Source organism: Micropterus dolomieu, linkage group LG07 (genome assembly GCF_021292245.1).
Source record: "Micropterus dolomieu isolate WLL.071019.BEF.003 ecotype Adirondacks linkage group LG07, ASM2129224v1, whole genome shotgun sequence".
NCBI classification, from domain to species: domain Eukaryota; kingdom Metazoa; phylum Chordata; class Actinopteri; order Centrarchiformes; family Centrarchidae; genus Micropterus; species Micropterus dolomieu.
The window spans coordinates 5,730,594-5,755,847 of NC_060156.1; the positions used below are offsets into that span (position 1 = coordinate 5,730,594).

Sequence of the window (25,254 nt, forward strand, 5' to 3'; positions counted from 1 at the left end):
CTCACAAGTCTAGCTAGAGTCCAAGTCAAGTCTCAAGTCTCTGAGCTAGAGTCCAAGTCAAGTCTTTGAGCTAGAGTCCGAGTCAAGTCTCAAGTCTTTGAGTAAGAGTCCAAGTCTTTGAGTAAGAGTCCAAGTAAGAGTCCAAGTCAAGTCTTTGAGCTAGAGTCCAAGTCAAGTCTTTGAGCAAGAGTCCAAGTCGAGTCTCAAGTCTTTGAGCAAGAGTCCAAGTCAAGTCTTTGAGCTAGAGTCCGAGTCAAGTCTCAAGTCTTTGAGTAAGAGTCCAAGTCTTTGAGTAAGAGTCCAAGTAAGTGTCCAAGTCAAGTCTTTGAGCTAGAGTCCAAGTCAAGTCTTTGAGCTAGAGTCCAAGTCAAGTCTTTGAGCAAGAGTCCAAGTCAAGTCTTTGAGCAAGAGTCCAAGTCGAGTCTTTGAGCAAGAGTCCAAGTCAAGTCTTTGAGCTAGAGTCCAAGTCAAGTCTTTGAGCTATAGTCCAAGTCAAGTCTCAAGTCTTTGAGCTATAGTCCAAGTCAAGTCTCAAGTCACTCGTGGTTATAATGAATGTTGTGTCACCTGCTGCGTTCAATCCAGGCTGTTTATAACACTTCATAGCTATAAGGGATTCTGTGACTGTAACCTGTTTTTCACTTACAGAGCACAACCATGTATTGGGTCTACAACTAATGATAGCTAATAAACTACTGTACGTCAACACACCCCCAGGTTCTCAAGCCCAGTGTAACGTTATAACTAAATAAAACTGTAACGTTACATGATCAACAATAAATCTGTAACCTGTTTGCAGCCAGCGTTAATAATTAATGTGATGGCAGCCAGCGGGACTTAAATGATTATGTTAATCGACCACCACAAGTTTGGCAAGTAAACAAATGCTCATTCATCTTTTCATAACAAACACAGTCGGAGTTAACCTCTTGTAGGTCATGGCTAAAGCTAGAAGTAAGCTAACGTTAGATGGCCAATGCTGAGCTAAACATTACTAACCTCAGGTTACTTGCATTAAGCGCTTTGTTTGGGCCTTGTTGTATAAAGTTTTAAAGCCAAAGTTTATGATGAATGGCTCAGCAGCTGCCAGTGTTTGTTGTCCTATCTCACGTGTGGCCACGCACAGCAGATTCGTAGTATGTGTTACATAGGTAGGTCATAGGTAATGCAGGGAGGGGAATAACAGCAAGCTCATCAGACGTTTCCTAAAATTAAGGGTTGTTCACGAGTCCCGCACCTCAAGTCCGAGTCAAGTCTGAAGTCTCTGTGTGTACAACCTAAGTGTGACTTGAGTCCGATTCACAAACTCGAGTCCCCATCTCTGTAAGGTGCATATATTAATCACAAATTTGAGGGGATATGGATTTGGAATCCCTCTGTTATGCTAATAAAAACTTTAAAATGGAAAACTATCATAGAGGTCAGAAGTTGTTAAATTCTATACATAGTGGCTGGGAGCAACTTTATCTGATAATGATTACATGGACTTGAAGGTTACTCTGGACATCGATAAATGCTGGCAAACTCAAGCCTGAGAGGTGTTTTTTCTGCTGTCCTCCATTTTCCAGTGCAGATAGTACCCCTCGATGTAGCTGGTCATCAAAGCAACACCACACATAACTGCCGTGACATAAAGTTCAACGTGACTCACACATGCGACCCACACACCAGCTGCCTCTTGACTTAAGTTAAAACATTTCAACATTACTCAAAAATGTTAAGACAGAATAGCGGTACTGTAAATCTTACAGCTGTGTTTTCGTCTGCCGTTGTTGCGGAAGTCTCTGTTGCATTGCCCTCAGAGGTCTGTGTGAGTATGGGACCAGAGCGATCTGCGAGTGGGCTTCTTGTGAGTGGGCGGCCAGCCTGGCGAGCTACTCCCGCGGGTTTATCGCATCATCTTTTAGTATAACCTCAGCTCGCTTGGAACATCGACAGAGGTACCATGTGGTGGAAAAGGGGAATTAGTATACCCTGGTTGATATAATAGGATCAAGTTCTTTTGGCCATGATCCCGATTTAAGATCTTTAATATTAAGGAAATGGCGATACCAAGCCCGAACAAATACTTAAACTTACCTAAATGTTGATCAAATGCGTATCCAACGTATTGAAACAGCTGAAGCCTACTAAATTTTGCACACATTTTTCACGAGATAGATATGACTAACAACGTTAGTGTGAATGGTAATTCTTGCATTTCATTTACAATGAAAATAAATATAAAAAACATGATTATGATGATTTTTGCTGGGGTCTGTACGAAACAAGCATGTTATTATCTGGAGAATACATTTTGTAGGCCAGGCCATCTCTGTAGCACCACAATGCCTCATTCATAATGTTACCATTGTGACACATTTTACCTTTTGACAGTTTTGACAGTTATCATTGCAGCTCCTACAATTTGGATATTGCACTTGGCAAAAAAAATTGTAATTACACTGATGTCTAAACCATTGATGATTTATTTATGTTAAGATAAAGCACTATGCATAGAACCTACAAAAGTTGCCAATGTTCAAACCAACGTCAAGGTTTAGACTACAGCTCTCACATTCCCCTGATGGCTCATTTATCCTGCCTTCCTTTCCGCCCTCCTCTCCTTTCTTTCCAACGTCTTATCTCATTCAATTGGCTCTCCACATAACAATGGATGTCTGAGTGGCTTCTGAAGTAGGATTTGCTGTCTGTCAGATGTGACTGATTAGGCTACACACGCACACATTCACACCGTGTTCTCTCTCACATACATGCAAACAGTTTCACACTCGTACACACACACACACGGTTTTGATGGTGATTATCTGAGCATTAACATGTCAATACTCTAAGCAGTAATAACTGTCAGCCGACAGTCCTAAACTCGCAACATCCAAAACTTTATTCCCTTGTTTAAGTTTTGGAAAACTTTAAACATGTTTGGTGGAGGGTCGCTGTCCTGCTCTACACATCAGAGAATTGCGGCTTTGTCCATTCACATGTCTATAATCTGTGACCACTTTGGGGATTATGGGGTTAATTGTTGAAAGGTGGTTTCCTGACCCCTAGACAGCTTATCTGCTTCAGAGGAGAAGGAGAACAATCAATCTCCCCACGGTGCTTGAAACCAGTGCAAGGGAAAAATACCTTCAACACTAGTAACTATTTATAGCCAAGAAGGAATAACTTTTACCATTTCAAATAAACAATCAATGTCAATTGAACAATGGAAATAACTTAATCGATCCCCTTTAAGAAGCTTCAAATGGGTTATTCCAAATGAGTAAATGGCTATTCTTGGCTCTCCATGTCCTCCACACAGGAGCGTCTCTTGGAAGCTAAATTGAACATTGACCATGATAGTTCACTAAAAGTCTATTTTATTTTACTGGAGTTCATGTTATTATGTCTGTGTGCATGATTAGACTGATTTGAGGAATAACACTATTTTACATTTTGTCTTTGTTTGTCAGATGTCAGTGTTTACTACAATGCAACATCAACTAGAATCCTAAAAAACAATTTTCTGAAAAGTTTAAAAGGTTCAGTGTGTAAATTTTAGTGACATCTAGTGGTGAGGGTTGCAAATTGCACCCCCCCCCCCCCCCCCCCCCCCCCCCCCCCCCCCCTCCCGTACCCAAGCGAGCAGTATAGCTTCGGTGCCTGAGACAGGACAAAGACGTCATCTATGAGATAAAAGAGATTGCCAGTTAAGAAATGAGGTTTCTTTTAGATATATTAAGAAATTATATAAATTATTTTTAATATTAATGTTACTTTTTCATTAATAAACAACAGCCACATGAAGAAATGAAGTGCTACATGATGTCTCATACTCCTGTAATAAATTATTTTACATCTTGAGAGGGTTGGCTCATCTGGACTAACATACCAAAGTAAATGAAGAAACACATCTAGTGCATCAAGTATGACCACTGACAGATAACAGGAAAATGTAAGCCTCACCACAGCCCATTATAAACCACACAATACATGAAGTTTACAAAGGCATTTGCTGGGGAGGATCAAGGCTCATCTCACTTTGCTTAATTAGATAAGCAATCTGCAAATATTACCAAAATGTCTTTTGTAAATTTTTTGAAATACAACAGAAACACAAAGTAGTACTAACAGCCATAATTTCAGATTGTGGTAAAACTGTGCAACGGCAATTAGCATGTAAAAGTAAAAATTACATATTTGTATGCGCAGTGGGAAGCAATATCCAATAACATGTTTTAACAAAGCCATAACAGAGAGCTGGAGAATAACTATATGAAGTTACAATCCAACTACATAGTTTTTCTACCAGCGCAGTAAAAGTCTAGCTGGCTGATCTGAGCTTCGATGCTGGAAGCTGCAGTTTTATTGCCAATTAGCGATCAGCTGATTCTCACGAAAGTAACATACAAAGCCAAAAACAGAGCGCTAGAGAGAGAGCGCTAGAGAGAGAGAGAGAGTCACTAAGTAATTACATGAATTTAATCCAACTAACATAACACCACAAGCCAAAGCACAGTGCTGGGGAATAAACCAATCCAACTAACAATACATTTTATTCTACCAGTCAGTAAAAGTTTAGCTGGATGATGCTTCTATGCTCTAAGCTAACGTTAGGATTTTATTGCCAATTAACTTACTGATCAGCTGATTGTCTCGCTAAGTAACCGGCAAAGCCAAACCACAGGCTGGAGAATAAGTAGGCACCATGAAATTAATCCATATTTCACACCACTGACAGGGGAAACACGGCTCCCTGTGATTATGGCCAGCTAATAGCTAAAGCTCTCAACCAACAGTTTTCATTTGCATCGCTAAAGTCTGACAAACAAAGTTAATTACCTGTCCAGCAGAAAACAAACAACTCCAGCACCGCTTTGAAAACATCTGTCCCACATTAAAGTTATAGCCTTCCATCTGGGAAAATACACAAAATCCGTGATTTCTGCCGTCTGGCTGTCGGCTCTCGTGCTAAATAACACGTGTGCTCCTTCATTTGTCCAAATGTCACTTCTCTTCTTACTTCTAATAAACCAGAAGACTACTTGGAGACTGTATATTACTATTAATATTATTATTATTCCCTCTTCTTTTTCGTTGTACGTATTCAATGTAGTGACGGGCGTCTACACTAACCGAATAAAACAAGCAGAAGAAGAACGCCGTGATGACGAAACGCGCTCTGTAGAGCTGTTTGCTCGTTGATGGCTACGGAAGAAACATGACGACAAAATACAGCGACATCCACAGCAGGCGATGCCCACGGTTATGTAGATATAAATGTCTCATTCTAAGGTTATAAAAACATAACGGTTTATTATGTAAGGTCTTTATACTCCACTGAAAACATATTTATGGATCTTATATTGCATTTCTGTCAATAGGGCATCAGAAATATTACACACTGGACCTTTAAATAGTTATAGAGTTCTTGCCTTTTACATATTTTAATTTGTATTTCAATGTTTCTGAAACAGAAATTAATACAAATTGTATGACGAGGGTAAAACAAGGAAGTTACTGTGGGAAGTTATTGTCTTGTACCTGACAAACACTAAACTAGGTTAAGGTTGAACAGTTAATGCAAACACCTCCAATTCTCTCTCTTGCTGACTGATTCTTGGTATTTTGCTTAGTTTCTCCCACCACTCCATCACACTCTCTTTCTTCCACCTCCTCAAGGTAAACAGTCACTATTCAGATCCTTTTGTGTGTATGTGTGGCCATGAGTGTGCAGGGGTATGTGTGTGTGTGTGTGTGTGTGTGTGTGTGTGTGTAGGGTTAGGCAATTAAATGAGCCTGTTATCATCACTCACACATTCAGGGACGAGTTCACTCGTTATAAAGCTCTCACCACTCAGTGCATTACTCTGTCAATGTATGTAAATCTTTCTGCGAACTGCGGGTAGCTTTGTGAGCACTGCGTATGTGTGTGTGTGTGCACGCGTGTCTGAGGAAACACATACATTATAAATCTCTCCTGAACACATACACACAGTACCCACAAAGAGCACACTGCTTTCCTTTCTAAAAGGCTGACATGAGAGGTGGTCCTTCTAACATCTCTATGATTGAGGTGAAGAGTAAAGCTCATAGCCACAGAGTGATTACATTAGTCTTCCTAAAAGATCATATCTTCTATTCACATGACCATGAATCAAATCCATCTTGACACTAAATGATGTGTACTTAAAGGGACAATCCACCTTGATACAGATTACTCACTGCCAAAAGCATAGTTGCAAAAGGCTCTAGATGAAGTTTCAGATTAGCGAACAATCTCTCGGGTAGATTTCAGCATATTTTCTTGAAACAGCCTGAGGCTTGCTGCAGCAAAATGCATAATACCTTCAAAGACTTGAATCGCTATGACTTTTAAGTCATTAGATCAAATAGAAAATTATGCTGTTCCAGTGTAACCATAATGAACTACAGAATGAGACTGGCAGGTCTTCAGATGTAGCGTATGTAGGCTTTTTCACCCATACAAACCTGCATATTTCATAACCTCAGCTGATCTGACTGTTCTCATACGCCCCAAAAGAGTTATTTAGAATGAAATAATTTCTTATGATGTTTCATTTTAAAAGCAATCAGTTCTTTTCAATAGGCCTAGGGTATTCAATTAAAATTCAAAGAGGTCCAGTTAGAGAACATTTCCCAAAGCAAAGGTCAACGACTAATTTGGGTCATTATTCAGTACCATAACGCATAGTTGTATCAACATGTGTTTTTAGTCAACAAATGACTGTCAAATCAAATATTTCAACAAAACTTAGGCTACTGTCAGTTTTCATATCAAACTGGAGGGATAATAAATAATAACTTCTCTAATAATAAATTCTAAATTGAATTAAACTAAAGGCTGCATTTAAAAATATATATATAAAAGTTTTTTTAAATGTGTTTAAAATAAAAATAAAAATAAAAATAAATTAAATAAATTAAAAAGTGTAGCTTGAAGTGATAGAAGTGTAGTCTCTCAATTTTATAATAAACACTCAACATATCTTAACAAATGAATAGCTTGAATACCTCCTATTCTGTTTCAATCCCTCTTATATTGTCCTGCCAGGTGGGATTGGAGATTTATGAGATTTGAACTGCCCGTGGGAAGAATGTACTGTAATCCGTACATTCTTGGTTAAAAGCCATGTGAAATCTCTTTTCTCTTTCGTCTCCTCTTCCCTGCGTGTATCTCACTCGCAGACTCGAATCCCAATGCTTATTGGAATGCACAGATCTGATTGGCTGAGCAGCATCACATGAGACGATTGGAATTCATGCAATTGGTCTGAGTTTCCTGTACCGCTAAACCAGTACAGAAAATGCTAGAAAAGCTGTTCGTGTTAAAATAGAAAGCTCCGTCACGAGGTAGTAGTTCTCAATAATAAATCGGCTATTGGTACAGGTTCGGATCCAGATCGCGTGCCACCAATTAGTGACCTCTGTGCTAGGCCCAGAGATGGGGACTCGAGTGCAACTTAAGTCGCACATACAGTGACTTGAGACTCGTCCTCAAAAGACTCAAATCGGACTTGAGGTGCGGGACTCGTGAACAATGTTTATTTTTTAGGAAACTTCTGATGAGCTTGCCGTTATTCCCTCCCTCCATTACCTATAACCTGCCTATGTAGCACGTGAGAGAGGACAACAAACACCGTGGCTGCTGAGCCATTCATCATAAACTTTGCCTTTAAAACTTCATACAACAAGACCCAAACAAAGAACACAAATAAGTTAGTAATCTGTGGTGAGTATACACCACCAGCTCAGCATTGGCCATCTAACGTTAGCTTGCTTCAGCTACGACCTACGAGAGGTTAACTCCGACTGTCGTTCGTTATGAAAAGATGAATGAGCGTTCATTTACTTGCCAAACTTGTGGTGTTCGATTAACGGTTCATTTAAATCCCGCTGGCTGCCATCACCTTAATTATTACCGTTGGCTGGAAAGAGGTTACAGGTTTATTGTTGATCATGTAACCTTACACTTTTATTTAGTTATAACGTTACACTGGTTTGAGAGTCTGGGGGACGTGTTGACTTACAGTAGTTTATAAGCTTATAATACCTCATTAATTGAAAACGCATTGTACATTAGGCTACATGGTTGTGCTCTATAAGTTAAAAACAGGTTACAGGTTTATTGTTGATTATGCAGCGTCACAGTTTTATTTAGTTAACGTTACACTGGGTTTAAGAGTCTGGGGAGTGTTTTGACTTACAGTATTTAATAAGCCGTCAATAATTGCATTGCACATTGCATGGTTATGCTCTGTAAATGAAAAACAGGTTACAGTTACAGTATTCCTTATAGCTATGCAGTTTTATAAGCAACCTGGACTGGCTAGGCCATCGCCTGTAAGATCTGGCGAAAGAAGTTATGAGGAATTTTAGGTTCTGTTGAATCTAAAAATTATCTTGTTAAAGCCAAACCAAAAAAGCAAAAGCCTAATTTCAGACAACTATTTTACATATGTACAACTCATTTTACATGCTTACTTCATTAACAAATTTAATAACATATGCATGAATTCTCCATGAACATATACAATGCTTTCATATACAGTATTTTACTCGATTTTTGTGACTGAAAGCAGTGGCAGATGTGCTGCCTTGGCCTCATGATCTGGGGCCCACAATGTGTTTTCAAAACCCTCTAAAATGTCTAATACAGTTTCAGAAATCCACACCATCAATCCGAACACAAAGCTTCTTTTCTTAATCCCTGAAAATGTGATTAAGTCCTACAAGTTTGTAACACACAGTCAAAAGTTGTTGTAAGCAGAGACGAGAGAAAGAAAAAGAGCAGAAAAGGCAGAACAAATGAACGGGGGCTCAAAACATAAGCTACTTCTCAACAACTCCTGAATCTAATGGCTTTTATTTCTGTCCATAACACCTGATTTTCCTGTGTGTGCCTGTCCACACTGTCTGACCAACACGCATGCTTGCGATGGACCAATTCTTAGTCATGTGGTCATTTAGTTAGTCATGTGGTCATTTAGTCTATCCCCAGCAAACCAGCAATTCAGGCACTTCATTAAGATAATTCATCAGCACAATGAATTCATGAGGAGGTGGACTTCATAACAATAACAATTAGTAACACACACACATTTTCACGCAGTACTGTGTATCCATCTATTCTAGGTAGGTCCCAGGTGCAGCTGTGGTTTCTTAATTAAGAGCCGAGGGTCCATGAAGACCACAGGCTTCATCGTTTATTATATTTATAATTAACCCTTTTGCTTTCACCCTCTCTGCCTCTCTCTCTGTTTCATTTCAATCACTCAGTTAACCCGTTCTCTATCACTTAAAGTCAATCTTCCACATCCTACTGGTGGGCTGCTTCCTGCTGTCACCTTGTACCCATCTCACACTCTCTCACCATTAACCCCACATATGCCTTTATTTCAAAATCTCTTCCGCAATTCCTTAATTACCAGCCTTCCTCTGTCTTTCATTTCGTTCTCTCTAGCAATTAACCCCCTTTCTCTCTTGCACCCTCCCACTTCTCTTTTCACATGCTCTCACAAATTGCACCTATCCATCTGGTTTTTCGCTGTCTTAATGCTCTCATCCCCCCCCCTCTCTCTCTCTCTCTCTCGCCTTCTGTCTCACCCTCCCTCCTAGTATCCTCTCTCTCAAACACCATTACTCAATTAACCCCCCTAGTTCCTAGCTAAGGGTCAACATATGTATCAGGTCTGGATCACGTCTGTATGTGCCTTTGACGAATGAAGACTGCACACACACACACACGTGCACACTAAAATGTGACTCAAAAATGATTGGATTCATTAAGGGAAAGAGTGAAAGAAAGAGGTGCACGGTGAAGGGGAAGTAAGCGGGCGCAGGGAAGCAGAGGGTTGGAGGCCAAGGCATTACTAAGTACTGGAGGAGGACTCAGGACATGGCGAAAGAAGAGCTATGTTCAATGAAAAAATATGAAAGAGAGAAGTCAAGCCAGGAAAGAGTAGACATGGTGGAGGAAGAGAGGACAGAGCAAATGAGTGTAGAGAGTACAACTACTGTAAAGAGGGAGAGTTGAGGTGGAGGATGGGTAGAGCGGAGAGATGAGGTGGTGGTGACAGGGAGCATTTTGGGTCATTATGGTGAGATCTCACTGCTGTCTCCTCTTTATCCTGTCATAATGAGCTACCTCTCCACGTAACACACAGATAATGATACATGAGCCAAGCCTGCATGACCTTTAGGAAAAATGTCTATTAATTGGAAACTCTTGACGCAGAGCCCCGTGTATCTGAAAATATCCGTTCATTCTAATGTTTAAAGCCGGCTTAGTGGACACCGCATTTGTTATTTAGATTTGATTTTTCATTTCATTTTTGGATAAATAAATTAATTCAAATCCATTTTCATCCTTTTCAGTATATTTTTTCTGCAATCAGCTTATTGATACCACAATTAGAAATAAAGGTAAAGACAGTAACAATAAATTAACTCATCGGCTGCAGCTCCAGCTTCACCACGAGTCATCGAATAAGAAAATATAGAATATATATATCTATAGAGTATAGAAACGGGGTGAAGTTAGTTTCGCAGCTGTTATCTTCAATAGCTCGGTGTCAAAGCCTCAATTTCTCACAGTGGGAGAGCTAATTTAGGCAGACGTTTCAGTTTTTATCACCTGGAAATCCCCAAAGATGAAGATGCAGTTTGCAGCACTAACAACTGAATGCCTGTCCAACCCACCTGTCGCTATAGCAGAGTTAGTGGACGTCTCAAAAGTGCAATACGATCCATTTCAATAATCAATAACTTTTTGTTTTTTCAATATAAAAATCTCAGATAAAAACAATGACCATCCTTAAACATTTCACACCTTTGAGTTTGTAATTCATTTAATAATGAATTGTGCACAGTGCAAGGTTGTAATTTCAACAGCTTGCTCATTTATGAATATACTGACATCAAATAACGTGTCATCTGTCCTGGACATCCTCTCACAACTTTAACAGCGGTTAGTTTTTTTTTGTAACGTTGTTCAAATGTTTTGATTAAAGAAGTCTATGTTGAAGTGCATGAGATTTATTGTTTTGTTTTTGTTTTTTACTGCGGTATCGAATTAGTATTGAGAATCGCGGAATTTTATTGGTATCAGTATCGACTACTAAATTTCTGGTTGCAAACATGCAACTGCAAACATGCCATTTTCCAGCATCAGATCCAGCACGAGTCATTGTTATTAACATACTTCAGGCACATAGTATGTGATTTTTGTGTTTTCTCTTTTCTATTCATTAGTAACTGAGAAGCAAGATATACAATTCTGCTTGAATTAGACCGTGTAGATGAATAAACTGTATCAGCCAGTTTAACATGATGAGTGTTCGTCCAAGCCTTCGCGGAATTAGACTGATCCATTCATGTGCACGCACGCACACACACTCCCCCACAACACAAAGACAAGAATGGGTGCATTTAACAGATGGCTGGTGGTTAAGAGAGTGTGAATGATAAAATCTCCCCACTAATCCATTGCCTTGTCCATTATTCCACTCCACTGCTTTTGAGGGGTGTAAGAGTGTGAGGGTGTGTGTGTGTGGGCGTGTAATCAGAAGTATATTTGTGAGTGGATCTTTCTGCGTGTATTTATTTTTATTTCCCTGTATCTGTATCTAAGTGAAATCTCCTCACGTCACTTGTATCGTAAATGAACAATATTAAAATTAAACCATTAAATTACATCATAAAAACAGCCATTTCATTGCGTTTTACTCTATTCCGATTTTATTGTTTCTACCCATCATTTGTGACGGGTTGTAAGCAATCAAACTAATGGAACATTACGAACCTATTCAAAATGTGCCACACGAGTTATATTGTATTGCCCATCTGTGCGGGTGATCAAGTGAAACATGACATGTCTGTAACACATGAGGCTACGCGGCATTAAAGGTTATTTTTGAAGTCACTGTGTTCTTGATGAGTTATGTGTCTGTGTGTGAAAGAGAAAGACGTACAGATGGAGGCGGCAGGTGTTAGCGGCATTTCGACAGATGATGCGCTGGAATCACACACAAAGAGCTCACTGCACACACCAATAACTATACTGAAAATACACTGTACACACATGATCACTCACACACACATTGAAATACCCATTAGAAATTACTGACAAATGAGATATAACATCAAAAAAGGCAGTACCCTGTCAATCACAAACATATACCCTTCCACCCTATCAAAAACACAGAGGAGGATTTTCATTATACAGACTGACATTGTAAATCAATGCTGAAGATATAACCTAGCAGGTCATATATCACTAAAAGCTGCTAATTCAGCAACACACGTACACACATATAGTAAAGGGTGGTCTGTTAATATATGTTGATTGTCAATGTTGACTGATATATGTGTCAGTGGACCTTAATTTACCAGTGAGGCCATAGCCTCATCAAATATAACTCACAATTCAGCTGATAGCTGATGTCTTAGCTTCTGAAAAAAGATAAGCTTTATGGTCCCTCTACCCTTCTCAAGGACTAACAGATACACCTTCACACACACACACACACACACACAAGACAACTCATCAATGAAAACGAACACATATGATGACTATATGATGAAAAATCATCAGGCTACATAAAGAAAATGATAAAGGAATGATATCTGAGTCATACGTACAATGGACAGGTAGAAGACTTTATGGCTCTTGTACCCTTTTGAAGGACTAGGAAGAGCAAGTACACACATTCATACATGGAAGTGTGTAGTAATAACCATTGGAGATTGTACAATACAACACACATTTTTTCAGTGGTTTTATATAGACTATTATGCTATGGCGTCCACTTGATTAGAGATGTATCCATAGCAGGATTCTTTTGGTACACATACATTTTAGGGTCCAACAATAATGTTTGTTGCCACTGGCCCGGTCAGGCAAGTGAGTGAAGGCTACTTGCCCTCATTAAAATTTTTATTGTGTGCTTAAACGCAGCCTGCACGGCGACTCCAACGCCAGTGTAAATCTGATTACGTCACTGAAATACAGTATAACACAATAATGTTGGTGTGTTTTTATTTTTTTTAATCAACTTTTATTCCACTTGAATACAAACATTTAAACGTGATATTAGTTCTTTATAATACAACTGACAACATGACAGTCACTCATAGACGGGTTTCTTGTATACAAACACTACTGGATGCGCGCAGCCAGGGGGCAAAAGCGCTTTGGTAGCCGGTCAGACGACTGTAGTCAACCAGTGTAATCAACGTAGATTACGCATAGTTTGTAAATTCTTGTTGATTTAATAATAAACTGCCTTGTAAGCTCCACCCGCGGGTTACCCAGGCTTCCCCGCCGCCACTTGCGGAGCTCCTCAACTCCGAAAACTTTCAAGCACATTTATGTTCCACCATCACTTTTCCTAAAACTGTCAACATTTAAAATCTACACAGATGATTTCTCACCTCAAAACTTCTCAGAAGTGGATTTAGTAACAAAATAATGTCAGTATGAAAATTGTAAAATATAAAACTTTCTGTTACTGGTCTCTGTCCGGCGCGCGCAATGATGATGCAGTGAATAGTGTTTTCACATCACATTTTAGTATCGCCTCAGCTCGCTTGGAACCTCGACCGAGGTGATACGAAAAGTACCTGGTAAGTTTCAAACCCACTGGCCCGGTGGGGCCCTGCATGTACTTGATATCTTCTTGAGTTAACTTTGACCTTTTGGGTAAAAAGTCACTTCATAGTTGAAATGGAATTTTGTCGTAATTACAGCATAAATTCTTAGTTATGACCCAAAACATGTTTGTCAAGGTCATTTTGAGGTCACACTGACCTTGATCTTTGAGTGTCACCAATTCATTGTCGGACAGACCACTAACCCAAAAGCATAATGCCTCCAGCCACGCGGCAGCATAGCAACGACCACACAAATAACAATTCACACCAGAACCACCTAGCCTATTCCATTTCCCCCACAGCTACACCCCAAGAAACACATGTGCACATACATACTTTCCAGCACATGCACACACGCACACACCAAGATACCCAGTAAAGAAAATCAGTGCAATATGTGAAAGCAATAAGCACCACTGCTTTCTTTAGTGGAAGGTCAATATTATTCTCACCAGCTGGTCACTTCATATGGAGGGCTGAGGGGCCAAAGGTGGCTAGAATGCTGTAAGTATTGTATGACCATACTGTGTGTGGGCGAGGCATAGTTGAGAACCACATGAGTGTGTTTGCCCATTCACTTAACCTTTGCAAGCTGACATCACACTTTAAAAAGAAAATATGTCTGAACTCGGCTGCCCTGAAAGATCTATTGATAAATATGATTAGGACAAGCTGGAAAAACAGCAAGACCAGAGGAAAAAAAGGTTTTGTTTTCACAATGTATCTTTATTTTTCTCAATTGGTCTACTGAAATTCCATATATTTTGTAAAAACTAAATGTAAGGACAGAGAAACTTTAACACTATTTAAAGAAAAGTAGTACGCCTAAATGAAAGTATTCTTTACTTTCACCCCAGCAGGAGTGAATAATTCAGCTTCAGGGTAGCGGTCAGATGCAAGACCCGGAACACAAGCGCCATAACAGACACGTTGGAACCTGCAAGTGACTGACGTGTCTTTTCATTGGTTAAGATAATCTAACTCATAATCTATAATCATAGCAAAGTAAAGGAGTAGGAAAAGCAAAATATCAACTGAAAACACACATCTTGAATAGAAAAGCTTTTCATTAGACGCACTGAGTCCGGGGTCAAGCCCAGTCAACCCTGTGAGCTGGAGATAACAGAGTAGCCAGTCAAAACTCATCTGTGGGATAAACTCACAGTGGTAAATGCATACAGATGGGAACAAATGCAAGGTGGGGACAGACTACAGACAGGTGGTGAAACAGTATTTGGTTTATTAATATTAAAAGGGAAAATGGTTACACCTAAATATACAGCACTGCTAGAGCAAACTAAAATTCATCTAAATGAAATTCATCTCAAAGCTAAAATAAATAATGAGACTATTATTGGACTAGTAAATGAAAGTGGGATATTCACTCTATAATAAAACTGTAATTAGAAGTTGCTTAGCCACTACATCGCAGGAATACAATGCTAGCAAGACTTAATGATACTAGAAAAGGTACAAAAAAAGAATTAACACTTTTCAATACTTAGGACAATGTTAATATGATTATTAAGCTCAACAGTTCAGTTCAAGGTGAACAATGAGATGTGTTGGATGCCTGTCTGCTTGGTTTAAGTATCAGGCTTTTGTTAAATTGCCTGGGATTAAAATGTTGTGATTAAATGTGGACTGTGTCAGAGGCCACCCACACAAATGGCTCCTTCTGTGTGTGTGTGTGTGTGTGTGTGTGTGTGTGTGTGTGTGTGTGTGTGTGTGTGTGTGTGTGTGTGTGTGTGTGTGTGTGTGTGTGTGTGTGAGTGAAGAGTCTAAAGCTGGTGTTCTTCACACAATGTGAGGAGGTTTCTGTCAGCATGTATATACTGCACAGACTTAATGCACATGTCATTTATGATGAAAACTGCAGAGGAGGATTATGGGCCATTGTGCATAATAACCCTTCCAACAGGGTCATAATTGCCTCATTCTTACTGGCTTGTGTTTTGCTCCTCGTAATGACAGCTAAGCTGGTGAAAAGTGGAAGGAAACAATATTGAAAGGGAAAGGAGGAGAGGAGGGAGAGAAAAAGATTTTAGGCAGGTGTGAAAACGCTGTAAAGTCAGAATGCTTTCATAGATTTAATAGATTATATTTATCATTTACAAAATACAAACTCAACGAACAGAAGAAAGATCAAATCAATATTTGGTGCGACCACCCTTTGCCTTGAACAAACTGTCTTCTGCTACCACCTAATATTTCAGTATTTGACTCATCAGTCCAGAGCACCTGCTACCACTTTTCTGCACCCAAGTTCCTGTGTTTTCGCGCAGTTGTTAGTTGAGTTGCTTGGTCTTGTTTCCAGGTTTCCATGTAGGCCACTTCTGACCAGACTTCACAGGACAATAGATTGGTGTACCAGGGTCCCACTGCTTTCTGTCAATGACACTGCTGGACATCTTCCTACTGTGAAGGGAAGTAAACATGGCATGTCTTTCATCTGCTGCAGAAAGTTTCCTTGGCCAACCACTGCGTCCTCAACGTCGCCCGTTTCTTTGTGCTTCTTCAAAAGAGCTTGGACAGCACATCTAGAAACCTGCCTTAAAATTTCTGCACGGGAGAGACCTTGCTGATGCATAACTACCTTGTGTCTTGTTGCTGTGACTTTTGACGGTAAACTGTCACCTTATTAGCTGACTTTAGTTGTTCCTCACCTGATTTTATTCCTCCTACACAGCTGTTTTCAGGTTCAGTTAATGATCATTTTTCAACCTTACTGTTAATTTTGTCAGCCATTTTTAAATTTTGTCTTAGCCCTGTGTCAAGTGCCGTTGTTAGTTTTTGTCATATTTAGTTCACTTTTAGTTGACTAAAAGTCTGGGTATTTTAGTCTGATTTTAGTCAAAAGAAAATCAAAAGTATTTTAGTCTAGTTTTAGTCATTAACCATCATTTTAGTCTTTTCTAACTCATTAGTATAATTTTGATTAGCATTTTAGTCAATCTGCTCTAAACAAAATAGGAGATATGATTCGAATGTTAGCTTTGTTCTCATTTTTACGCTCCACATGATCCATGATGATAGAAAAATATAGAGATTAATGGCAATAAAGCAAGCTGTCAATATTTTAGAGACCTCCTTCTCCCTAGCATGTTGTGTTCATCACCAGAGTTCGCATCCTCCACAGTAGGCATTTCCTCACGCACCAGGCGTTGCCCCGGTCGGCCAGCATTCAAAGCACAGGAACAAAATGCTGAATGATCACTGAGAAAATATGGCCTGTAATATTTTGTCGTTGCATTATACTGACAAAAAGAAAGAGATTTTATTAACGTCTTGATTTTATGGATTACATTTTAGTCTCATCATTTTTGGCCAACAATATTGCATGTTTATATAGTCACAGTCAGCGTCTAAGGACATTGTCACCGTGTCGTCTTTGTCTCTTTGTTTTTGTCAGGGGAAAAAAGGTCGTTGACGAATATATTTTGTTTACTTTTGTCTGACGAAACTAACAATATTCAACCTACACATTGAATTGGTGATCCTTAGCACCTGTTTGGTATAATTGTTTAATCATACATTTAACAATATGTCTACAAAATCTATGACAAATATTGATTAGATTTAAATATTGTTAATTGATCAATATAATCTATCAACATTAGGGTTGGGTATTTTTGACAATTTTACAATACCAGTCCCAAAACCAGTACCCTTAAAGTGATCCCAATACCAATGGAGTACTTCATTTGATACCTTGCATAACATGCCACCTGTTGAAGCCATAGTAGTTGATTGGAAGCCTATTATTATTTTTATTGTTGTTATGGACAAGCAAGATTATCTATTTTATTTTTTTCTCGTTTCAAATAAATTACATAAAAAGTTTTGCGAAATTGTATCAGATCTCACCTCATCCTAATTAGTCATCCTCATTGGTAGAGGTAGCCTATAAGGGTAAAGACTACAGCTTTTTTATGTTTGAATGAGAGAGGAATAGTTTAGTGACCAAATAAGTTGTGGGAAACGAATTTAAGGTATTTTTTTTGATACGTGTGTTGAAAGTAGACAACAGAAATTTATTTTGTTAACTTCTGATCAATAACCTGAATTGAAAGCTCTCCGCGAGTGTTTTTTCCTTTGGTTGTTGGTCACAAACCTCCTCCAAAAACGACAGTCACAGGTATAAAACCCGTAAGGAGTCTGTTTAAACAAGTCACTTACACTAAAGACACAAAAAGAGAAAAAGAGAGGCTGCACGTCCAGCCGATCAAACCAACTACACCTGAAGCAGCCGCAGCTGCAGCGGGAAGCCCCGTGAGTAAAATCAGCTAATCACTGCTGCGCCACAAAGGTGTTATGCATTTATATGACCTCTACAAGTGTCTTGTGCTTTCAAAGGCCTTCTCTTCACACTTAAATACACCAGTTACAATAGCAAAAGGAGGTAAGCTGGCGCAATGGATAAGATGCCTGCCTTTGGTGTGAGAGACCTGGGTTCGATTCCCACTATGACCCATCCACCAATATCATATCCCTCCTCCACTTATTCTAGCTACAGGCTACAAACATACATAAGCATGGATACACAAGATGTAAGCACACAGATTCAATTAATTGGCTAAAGTACGTTCCAAACAAAAGATAAACTTATTTCAACAAAAAAATGAGTTTTAAACTAAACAATGCCATTAGGCTCCACAGTTAATTACCTTAAGTTAAAGTAAAATGATCTGTAATGATGAATGTCTAAACGATTATATTCCAGCTCCACTGTCGATGCTATTAGGAGTTCACACAATCAGTGATGACAGCAATTAATCTCTAAATGCTGCAACACATACATTAGCTCGGCCACAAGTAGCACGTGTTTTAATTTGCTAAATTAACATTTTTGTAAGCCCTTAATTGATTCATTTGTATCAAGAACTATCATGTCTCGCAAATATAGCATTAATGTGGGCGCATGCTATAAGTTACAAAGGCAGTGCTTAGAGAGAAAGGCAGAAAAAAATGCAAATTTTACAGAGCTGCATCTGTTAGCAGCAGCAGCTTGTGTTACTCACCACCGATCAGCAGAGTTGATCATGGATATGGAAAACTGTAGAATTACAGAGCACAGAAGGGAGGGAAGGGCCTGCTGATAATAGGGAACCTGCTCTGAATAATTTCCTCATTATCAGAGATTTGGCTACTTTGTTAATGATGCTGGTATTGTAGTGACCTTTAATTACTTTAATTATTTAGGTTTAACTAGAGGATAAAATCATTTCAAAGAAGGATTAGAGTTTTTATTGCTAAATAAATAAATAATAAAAAAGATATTCAGACATAGACAATTGCTAATTGTTGGCCCATCTCCAACCTTTGAATAAAATGTTGGCTAGAGTAAGACAATCAAATGGGGAAACATATTCAAATATGATGATGTAAGCTTTATTTAGAACCAAACAAATCCTCAATACAGGTAATATTTCACTTCCTCAGTGCTGATGTAGTCCAGCTTGACAGCTGCGATACATGTTCAGTTTCTTTACAAAGTGCATTTTCTTCTTTTTGATAACATATAAAGTTTATCCACCTTGCACATTTTTAACCCATATTAGATTTTCAGTCAGTATGCCAACAACGCAGACGCTGTCTGCATGAAGGCCAGTCTGCCAGTCTATCCCCACCCTCACTCCTACCACCCCCTGGCAATGTGGGCCAGGAAAACAGAAAGGATATCAGACATACAAAAAGGAAAGTTTAAGGGACGAGAGGAAATGAGAGCATTATTTAAATATTAACGAAGCTGTGAGATGACCTGTTGACATGATTGTCTTCTCCAACAAATGGTTTTGGCTGACTGGAAAACTAACACATAATCAAAAATACACACACACACACACACACAACACGTTCACACACAAAATATACACCCCACTGAGTTGGCTTGAGTCCACCAACTGTTCATCTTAATGTCTCCAAGTCAGACTTTGAGGTTGTTTCTAATCAGCCAGCCAGACAGTATAATTGCCAGACATGTTTTAAGTTTGATCAATTCGAAGTGTATTTTAACAGGAGTAAAAAAGCAATTTACAAACTGTACAAAAATTCAAAAATTACGCTATTGTGGCATTGTAGGGTCTCTGTGAACTAAAGAACCTCAGCTCCATCAACAATCTTACAAACCTCTTCTTTCTTCTGATGTCCATACCAGGCTTGTTAACATAATAAATTAATCTGTGACAGGGTTATTCAAGAACAGATCTGGGAAAGGATACAAGAAAGTTTCCAAGCCACCAAATATACTGTGCAGAAGAGTGTTCATTTTTTAAAAATGAAAAGAATTTATCATTGTGCTTTGCTTTCCTCATATTCCCATACCATAACTCAGGGTATCAAAATCAGGTATTGAACCATAATAGAAAGGGTATCTTCTGTTGTGAATATTTATGTTGAGGGAAAGGGCCAATAGCAAAATGCTTTTGAGGAAAGCGCAGCACATACACTCATCAAGAACATAATCATTACACTACAAGCAGAACCAATAGGGCGTTGTAGTGAAGGCTAATAGTATCTACATCTGAATAAGAATGCAATATAATCAAACCAGTCACCATGTTTTGTGCGTGTGTGTCTAGCTATCAATAGGATAAATAATGATTGGCACAATTACCCATGATTAAAGCTCTGCTGATGGAGAGCTGCCCTACTTCCAGGCTAGCTTGTGTTCCAATAGTCTGTTCAAATAGAAAGAGAATTTCTTTAAAAAAAAATTTTAATGTATAATGGGTATCTAGGATTACAAGTTACTTTCACTGGTAATGATCATTTAAAGCTATAATTAAAAACTAAATTAACATTACAACTCTGACATATTGTCAATTCAGCTATAATATCTGAAATACATTCTTATTAATATTATGATATTGATTTTAAGCTTATCCCCCAGCCTTCTTAACATATCTGTTGATTGAACTAATTACGATACCATAAACATCTGTTGTTTTGCATTATGCTTATTATGTGCTTACGGGTTGTCAACTTATCATGCGCATTTCTTTGTTAATTTATATGTGCAAACATATCTTGAACATGTAGTATAGTATAATTGTCATTGTGTGTGGCCTGTGGTGACAAAAATTCTGGTAGCCCACAGGTAATGAGGGCTTTTTAAGGGTTAGGACTTGGTTTCAAAGTTCAGGTTACTATTGGGTTAAGGTGGTTAAATTTAGGGTAAGTGACTAGGGAATGCATTATGGTAATGAGATGTCCCCACTGGGATAGAGGAACAAACTTCTGTGTTCCTGTGCATGTCACAAAGACAAATTTCAGCTGGAGCTGTTTCATAGTGCGTGATGACTGATTGTAGGTTTTTAATTAGTCTCTACATTGATCAATAATGTTAAGCGCTTACTGTGCGTGCAAAGCATACTAATAAACTCAAAGAATGTGTTGTGTGTATCAGTGAACCAAAAACAGTAAGGTACTGTAAATGGATACTTGCCGTGATCATGTGTAGGGCTGGTGAAAAATGTTGATCAGTGTTTCTCAAAGCCTACGGTGGCATCCTCAAAAGTTTTGTCCAAAACCCTAAGTGATTCAGTTTAGTGTCACAGAGTAGTAAAAAAAAAAAAAAAAATAGAGCATAATCACATTAAAGAAGCTGCTATCAGAGATTGAATCATACCGATGAATCGATTAATTGTTGGACCTCTAATTGTGTGTGCATGCTTGAAAAAGAACATGTACTGTTTAATACTGATTTTTCCTAAGGGATGCATGCTCTGTGTGTGTGTATGTGCTCACATTTGATCAAGAGTGTGTGTTATTAATGTCCCTGAACAAACATCAATATCATACAAGGCAACAGTGCCCCCCCCACCCCCCCCCCACCATTACTAGCTAACCTTTTAAACAAACCCTGGTCTCTCTCTGTGAGGCTGTTTCTGCAATACCTACAAGATGGGAGAAATACATTAGGAATTACACTTGCAGCTGAACAGAAAATGCTGATGGGAATCCATACTTCCTGCTTACATTTCATTTTCTGTGGCATAAAGCTGTGAGTGTACTTGAAAAACAATGTGCAAAGGAGACATTAGGGTAATGGAGAAAAAGAGTGGGGGTTGAAAGTGTGGACTGTGGTCTAAAGGTAAACTTGCACACCAGACAAACATTTTTTCACCTGTGTTTACCTGCTAAAGTTTTATCATTTAATTCTTCCTCCTTCCTTTGAGGCACTTGTCTTTCAGACATGTAAATTTACATTTCACTTGTCCAGGAAAATAAGTCACTTGTCCGGGCAAAAATTACAATAATTTACTATTTTTCATTTTGATTGTGAATGCAGAATTCAGACATACTAACAATATTCAAATAATCTCAAATATAGTGTATAACAATAAGTGAGTGATACCAATTAATGTTCAGATAAGCCCCTAGGTGACCTGCCTTCGCTACTTTATTTCTCTCATAAGAGACCAGTTTTCAAAATGCTGTATGGCTATTGTAGTTTTTGTTTGAGACATTTTGTAGTTCTTAATAGCTGCCTTATGTTGAGAGCTAACTTATGTGCTTACTTATTTGATTTAAGATACAAAAGGGAGCCAGTGGAGGTCAAGGAAGAGGGGGGGTCACATGGGAGAACTTTGGTAGAGTGAGCATGCTGCGTCATTCAGTATACGTTGCAAAGGTTTGATTGCGGAGGCAGGGAGGCCAGCCAGAAGCGAGTTGCAGTAGTCAAGGTGGGAGATGACAAGTGCTTGGAGCATTTAGCTTTGGTTAGTTGGGAGGGAAAAAAAAAAAAATCACAGCACCTAAACGTACCTTTCACAGACATAGGTTATCCGATTCTCGATATTTTCAGTCTTTGAGCTAAACTAAACTGAGCTAAACATGTCCCGGATGACTCATCTGTGTTCTAGACACTTTTGTTGGCTGCACAGTACTTTAAGCTGTTTGGGAACAATGTTAATGTTACAGTTGTTTCTGTTATACTAATATATTGCTGTTCTATACTACAACATTTTTCTGTCTATCCAGATATATAGAGATACCAAGTATATAAACATATACAGATACTTATCCTCAATTTAAAGAATACACACGCATGTTTCCTCACAGGTGCCACATAAATATCACCTCAAACATTAAAAAATGTGAACCCGCTCTCTCAAATGCATCACTTGGGTGCATTTCAGCCATGGACTTTTTAAACTGTATTTTTGACCTCTCTCTGCAGCAGACCTCAAAAACCTTCTTTGTTTTCTTTGTGGTTACAATCCTAAAGCCAGGCAGTCTGAGTCTGCCTAAAGTAAAACACTCATCTGGGATTATGAGCCATTTATTAATCTCAACTCAGTAATACCAGGAGAGCCTCGCTTCTGAATCCAATGAATATTTCACACTTTCATTTCATATGCAATCTCTGGTGCTCAGAAGTCTGTATTGCTGGGTGTCATTCTGCACGGTTTTATTTTTGTGTGTTTGTGTGTCCCACCATGTGTGTGTTTTGTGGAATTTATGATCCCAGTATTGAAATGTGTATTTTGTAGTATGGATGTGCTTTACATTGTTTTCTGTCCTGCAAATGTTTATCCTGAGATATTAAGAAAAAGAATTGCTATCCTTTTTGACTGAATACAATCAGAGACAGTTCAGGATAGAGTTTAGACAAAAATGCAAAACTGTCAATAAAACAGTATGCATCTTTAGGGAGTCATAATAACTCCGTCCTCGATACAGAAACCTGCTAAACCGGCTTTAACTCTAAACCTACAATTCAAATGGTCCAATGTGTATCTAATCATCTTACTTCTAGCCAGACTGATAAACTTCTCTTTTTTGACGTCAGTTCATTAATTCAATGCTTCCTCAACAAATTTTCAAAGTGAACTGACTTTACTGTATATCACCAGCTCAGCCATCATTCACATATTGTTGCTTCCTCATTAAAATCCTATCAAAAGACAGCATTGTTTCCCACAGGAATTGGTGAGACTATGGTGGGTGGATCTTGGCCCCTCTGTAAGAAAATAAATACATTAACCTGGTGCACATTCAGAGCAAAATTCAGAGGCTAAATCTATGAAGAACTTTACACTCTTGTAAACAGTTTTGTGCTCTAGTAAACAATTTGATCATAAACACATTGTATAGATATAGATAGTGACGACACAGCGAAAAAGTTAACAAATTTAGGAACAAATTAGACTGTAGCGGGCCGCAATAGTCTCCACAATTTAGGTGAAAAACTGTACAGTAAAAGCCACAAAAATGATCATAATCAATAACTAGCAACTCGCAAGCAACAGACTGAACATCAGGGTACGTGAACGGTGATGCTTTCACTTACTGACATACATACTGAAGAGCATTTGAATGGTGATGCAACAGCCTGGCTTAGGAAAAAACAACTACTACTTGAACTGAACGAAGTGTTTAGAAACCGCAAAGTGATTCCAGATTTAATAAGCGATGAAGATTGAGAAAATATATTACAAAATGCACATTTCTCTCTCTCTGTCTCTGTTTAACCATGTGCGGCTGCAGCCTTTACGTTAATTGTTAAAAAACTGCATTTAATTCAGACTTGTGCCATGTTGGAAGTTATAAGGCAACATTCATGAAATAGCCTTCATGAACTTTTGTAAAAGGGTCCAGGGTGCTTATTAAGACATAACACCAACATGTTCAATTGCTATCACATTATCAGAAAAGGGGTGCATTTCTCCTGGAAGCAGGGGCATCTGGCTTTGTGCCAACTGTGGCCAAAAAGCCCTGAAAACCCTTAAGTGTACATTTGGGCTCTGCCCAAAATCATTCCCTTCTTCCCTCATTCACTATTCCCTAAATAACAGACACTGAAGAGTTTACTCTATAGTGAGCAGTAAACTGAGATTTTAAACACCATCATTTCGTGTAGTGCATGGAAATATTGTGTCACTCTACATCTACAAAATATAGGGAGTTGCATTGTGAGATTGTTACCAGAAAATAGTATACACGCCATGGGAAGTACTTGTTCGAAGTGACAACTAGTCAACAGCAGGACCAGTGTGCATGCTGCTCTCCCAGTCTCTACAAAACCATGGCAACAGGCTCTCATGATAGTAATCCCCTAGGTCAGCTGCTGAGTCACTAAGTCATATGGTCCCTGCTGCGGCTTAGTGTATCATGTAACACAAGATTATAAACATTTCTCATTTACCTAGACTCACGTTAACAAAATTATCTTTGTCACAAGATCTAAAAACAAAGATCTGGACTATAATATTTGATATGAACAGAAGCTTCTGTTTAGACAGAAAGGGAGAGAAAGAGAGAGTTCTTCCTAAAAGGTTCTCACAGCCCTGAAAGAAATACCAACTAATGCAACTTTGTTCTTAATTAGTTCAGAGAATCTCCAACAAACCCTGCAGTACTTATACATCCTTACAGGCATACAGTATGAGCCGAGGACAGGGAAATATACTATACATTACATTTTCTAGCCAGTAGGTTCTTCAAGATTTTTAAGTTGTGACCTAAATGAAAGATTCAGTCCACCATAGGGCTCATTAAAACATGTTGATACCGTTTTAATGTGCAGAGCCACCGAGGGAAGGTGCAAAATTCATTTGATGTCGTAAGCAATGGTTCAAAAAGCCCCTAATC

General features: G+C 38.7%; 1 protein-coding gene across 3 annotated transcripts in view; it reads right to left on the reverse strand.

Moving 5' to 3' along the window:
• pard3bb (par-3 family cell polarity regulator beta b) overlaps positions 1-25,254 on the reverse strand; it is a 232,692-nt gene that overhangs the window by 190,077 nt on the left and 17,361 nt on the right. The window lies entirely within an intron of this gene.